This window comes from Miscanthus floridulus, chromosome 9 (assembly GCF_019320115.1).
Source record: "Miscanthus floridulus cultivar M001 chromosome 9, ASM1932011v1, whole genome shotgun sequence".
NCBI classification, from domain to species: domain Eukaryota; kingdom Viridiplantae; phylum Streptophyta; class Magnoliopsida; order Poales; family Poaceae; genus Miscanthus; species Miscanthus floridulus.
Window position 1 is genome coordinate 91,920,133 of NC_089588.1, and position 4,843 is coordinate 91,924,975.

General features: G+C 54.2%; 1 long non-coding RNA gene across 1 annotated transcript; it reads right to left on the reverse strand.

The window, feature by feature from the left end:
* Nucleotides 1-3,900: 3,900 nt before the first annotated feature.
* On the reverse strand, nucleotides 3,901-4,530 carry LOC136483232 (uncharacterized). Its single transcript, XR_010765365.1, has 3 exons — nucleotides 4,294-4,530; nucleotides 4,093-4,203; nucleotides 3,901-3,986 (listed from the first exon to the last, which is right to left on the reverse strand). It is a non-coding gene; the product is annotated as an uncharacterized lncRNA (long non-coding RNA).
* Between the last annotated feature and the right edge of the window lie 313 nt (nucleotides 4,531-4,843).

A 4,843-nucleotide genomic window follows, 5' to 3' on the forward strand; every position in this document is an offset into this window, starting at 1 on the left:
CAAGGCTGCTCGGGTCGAGGCCCAGCGCCTAAAGGAGAAGGCCGAGGCTTCCCGAGTCGAGGCCCAACGCTAGAGGGAGAGAGCCGAGGCCTCTCGGGTCGAGGCCCGACGCTGGGGACAGAAGGCCAAGGGTGAGTCCCATAGGCTTCCGTCCCTATTTGGCTTGTTTTCCTTTACGCTCAACCCCATCCCATTTCCTGTGGCGCAGAGTTGGAGGTGGAGGTCACCCGGGCCGCCGAGGCTTCCGTCGCGGTGTAGGCGGTGCTCGAGACCGAGATCGGGAAGCACGACGCGCTGAAAGGTGCTGCCCATACCGCCTGCGAGGCCCTAGAGGTCGAGGGGGTTCAGTCAGGCAGCTCCCTTGGGAGCCGTCTGGTTGCGTTGAGCGGCCAAGTGCGCGAGCGGCTCCAAGGAGCGCTGCACACGGGTGTCAAGCGCGCGCTGGCCATCATCGCCTCGCACTACATCGGCGTTGACCTCCAGGCCATCAGCAATGGCTACGTCCTGCCCGACGATGACGAGGAGGCCGATGAGGCGGTCGCGAAGCTAATAGAGGCGGCAGAGGACCCCAGCACAGCGCTGGCCAAACTGTTCGAAGAGGAGGTGGTCCCTCCCCTGCCGTCTGCCGACACTGGAGGCCCTGAGCCTTGACCTAGGCCCAAGAGGCCATGTAAATAGAATAGGGATTAATTTTGTATCATAACGCTTGTGGCCGTCGAGGCCCTTTTTTTTAAAGTACTCGTGCTTCTTAATTGTTTTTCTTGTATTTCCGAGCCTCTGCCCTCTTGTTGTCTCTGATCAGATGTCTTTTGCAAAAAAACAGCCCCTAGAACCTAAGCCACCTCTTGGGCGAAAGGTGGTGAGGGAGTGCCATAGCCTGAAGGCGTAGGCCGTCTCGCAACTCTACCGGCCTTCTGGCCCTGAGACAGACTTTCGGTCCTTAGGTTTTTCACAACCGATTTGTCAGAGCGTGCTAGAGAGTTTGGCGTAGGATTTTTTTCGAAAAAACGACTAAAAATGGTGCGTGGGACTTAGGGGGGAGTCCCCCATCTAGTCCCCGAGGGAGGCTCGGTTCTACAGAAGCAGATTCGTGTCTCCCTTGTGATGTTATCGTACTATCGAGGCCCGTGATGAGGCTCGGGGGGTTTCTCAAGGAATTAGAACAATTGAAGAATGCTTCTTAATTGTATTTCGAGAAACAATGTATACAATGCTTGGAAATTTAAGGGTAAAAGTGACGTAGTTGTTCTATGTTCAAGCGTTGGTGAGGATTTCGCCCTTCTCATTGGCTAGCTTATAGGTCCCGGGCTTCAGCACTTGGGCGATGATGTATGGTCCTTCCCACGGCGGGGTTAGCTTGTGGCGGCCCTTGTTGCTCTGTCTTAGCCTCAACACTAGGTCGCCTATCTTTAGGTCTCGGCTTCGAACGCGCCGGGCCTGATAGCACCGTAGGGCTTGCTAGTACTTGGCCAAATGTAGTAGCGCCACATCTCGGGCTTCCTCCAGTTGGTCGAGGGCGTCTTCATGGGTGGTGCGGTTGCTTTGCTCGTTGTAGGCCTGTAGCCTCGGGGAACCATATTCCAAGTCAGTGGGGAGGACAGCCTCGGCTCCATAGACTAGAAAGAAAGGAGTGAACCACGTGGTTCTCATTCCGCGCTGCTGGCAGGACAATGCGTGAGGGCGTGGCATCGCCCGTTCCCTGGTGAAGCGGGGTATGGTTGCCTGCCCCCTCATCCTCATCGCTGATGCTTGGCATCCTGAGTCCGACATGGAAGCACTCACGAGCGGGATCGTAAGTGCCTTCGTCACCAGAGTCAGAGTAGCCGAAGTAGTAGTCGCTCACGGCCAAGAAGCGGCGCAAGGCTTCAGGGTCGCAAAGTCCAGAGAAATCTGCTCTGGCCCATGCCTCATCCTCTTCTGAGGAGTCGGTGTGGGAGTGAGTTGAAGTCGTGGTGTCGAGGTCAAGGGTGAAACATTGGTGGTGTCCCGAGGGCCCTGCATGAGCGGAAGCGTAGGCGTGAGCATAGGAGGCGGCGGCATTTCTCAACCCGAAGGGGTACGGAGATGGTGCCATTGCCGGGTTCTGCTTCGCCAGAGCTGGCACCTCAGGAGGTGGCAGGGCAGAGCTTGATGACGGGGCGTTGCCGCACGCCACCGGCGTCTTTCCCTTGTCCAGGCTCTAGCTAGATAGGTCCCCAACCAGGGACCTTGCGCCGACAGCTGGGCATGGGATACCGGCAGGGCGTGGCGTGTGGCCCTGAGTTCACGTGGTGTCGGCGTGGCCCTGCTCACGTCGTGCCTGGTGAGCGTGGCGAGAGCGGCCGCCTGGGCGCCGCCTGCGCCTGGGCTATGGGTGCATGACGTCGTCATTGGTCGATGGGGCTCGGGGTGTGAGAAGTACCATATCGTACTCACATCCTAGAGACATGACCTCTAGGCTCTCGAACCAGATCACCGTGCCGAGACATAGCGGTCGTACGGGGTTTGCCATCCAGAACTTGTTGGGACGACGAAACTGACACGTAGAGGCCCCTACCTGGCGTGCCAACTGTCGGTGTTTCGGACTGGTGGTCCCTCAACCAACTAGTAAATTTGTACTGCGTGTTCCCAATCCCAGATGGTGATGCAAAGAGACACAAGGTTTATACTGGTTCGGGTAATGAACAACCTACGTCCAGTTTGAGAGATCGATCTTGTATTCCTTGCACCAAAGTGCTCGTAGTAGGGGGTTACAAGCAGGGCGAGAGAGGGAGCTAATCCTAGGTCTCTACGTGGGGCGGTGTGGATTGCTTGAGATGTTGATCTCAGACCGCGGGAAAGTTCAAGCGTTCATCTGTGCGTTTATGCATGAGTTCATTGCATGGGCCTAGACCTAATCCTCTGTCTCTGTCCTCTTTGAAATGGTCCAGGTCCCTCCCTTTTATAGTTGAAGGGGGGACTAGGGTGATACATTCGCTAGCTACACGGCGTCTTGCAGGCGGAGGCGGCATGTCCAAGCCCTATAGTCTGTTACTGTGGCGGCGTGGGCGACAGAGTGGTCTCATCCTTGAAGTACTGGGGCGACACGCTGGTCACATCCGATCCTGTGCGTCATAGGAGCTCCAGTGTTATCCCGAAGCGAGCGTGGCGGTTGACGTGCTGGTCACTGTGCGTTGACTGCGTGAGAAGCCGAGGCCTAGTTGGTGCCGAGGCCGAGCCATCATGGGGGTCTCGGCAGACGTGAATCCCGAGGTTGCCGAGCCTCTAAAGTAGATTGCCAAGGCTAGGAGGGAACAGTTGGTCTCGTACGCTGATTCCGAGGCTATGGTGACCTGGACTAGACTCCCCAAGCGGCGTTGTCTCTGGGGCGGGGGTTATGTGGCACAGTGTAGTGCAGGCGCTGATCGTGGGCACAGCACCAGAACACAGTGGTCGATAACCCTAGCTGCGCCCTGTCCTAGTCGGTATGGCGTTGACGCGACTCCTTGTCCCGTCGGCCACTCTACGGTGTCGAGCCGTCGTCCGACTGAGATTGCAGGAGTGGTTGACGCATTAATGGGACGTGATGCTGTCGGGGAGCCCGCTCGAGGCAAAAGCGATGGATTATTGCCGAGCCGGCTTTGAGCGAGATGGAGAATCAACATCTCATCCGAGGCTTTACGCGCGGGGCCTCAGGCGAGACGGAAAATCGGTTCCCCGTCAAGGCCCCCTGTGCAAGGCCTCGCGCGAGGCGGAGGTTTGGCAGGCCGCCGAGACCTCCCGCGCGAGGCCAGGAGCGAGGCGGAGAGCCGGTGGGCTCGGACGAGGCTGGGGTTTAACCGATGGTTTACCTTTTGGCTTTGTCTTTGATAGGGCTTAAGTGATTCACTCGGTAAACGTTCGGGGTACCCCGTTTCATGGTACCCGACAAAATGACACTTATCGCACATAGAGTTTTGACATACAACTTTTCCTTCCTATTTGGATGATGCCTCCCCTTATGTTCCTGGACATAGTGCCTGAATGCCCTGTTCCAATGGTTTTAGCAAATGCAACTTGTTAGTATCCCACATTGAACCTTACAAGTATGTATACAAACATAGTAGCTAAAATGAGGATTGTCGATATATATACGTCTTGACAATCGCTATAAAGTCTTTGTATGTCTCGACTGGGAAATCCGCTGAATCAAAGACCCATGCCATGCTATGTGAGAGACAGACGCCTATGCAAATCTAGTGATCGCTGCATGAATTTAGTCATAGAAGGAACACATAAGCTCTTTTGCATCGAACAAAGTATATTGAACAAAGCTAAGTATACAGTCGAACTTACTTGAAGTGGTATGGTATCCATATATTATCGTGTTGTTGGAGATTTTTAAAACATAGGGCAATGTATGCCGCAACCTTGAGGGACTCTTCCAATATTTTCTTGTTCCTGATGTCCTCTTTCTCTTTAAGTGTCTTTCCACCTCCTAGTTCTTTGCAATCTAGTTTCCACTCTTTAGGGTAATTAAAATTTGTTGATGCTATAGGTGAAGGGTCTATATACCCGTGTTTCAGAGCTCGCCTCTTTCTCACAAAGTTCGCTTGCATTCTACAAATCACGGCATGGGTTAGTTACAACAAAATCAAAAGATTACATTCATATCATATCGAGAGGGCAAGGACTTATAGGCACCACATGCGAATTAGATTTATTTCCATTCGTCCAAGGTGGAAGCATGCCTGGATATCCTTAAACTCAACGGCAATTTGCCCACCTAGGGCTCCAAATGTGCCGGCAGGGATCCATGCTTGTAAGATTTCTAGTTCTGTTATCTGAGCACGCAAGTATCAATCGTGGAACTTTCTCATTCCACATGGCAAGCACTGTATGACTC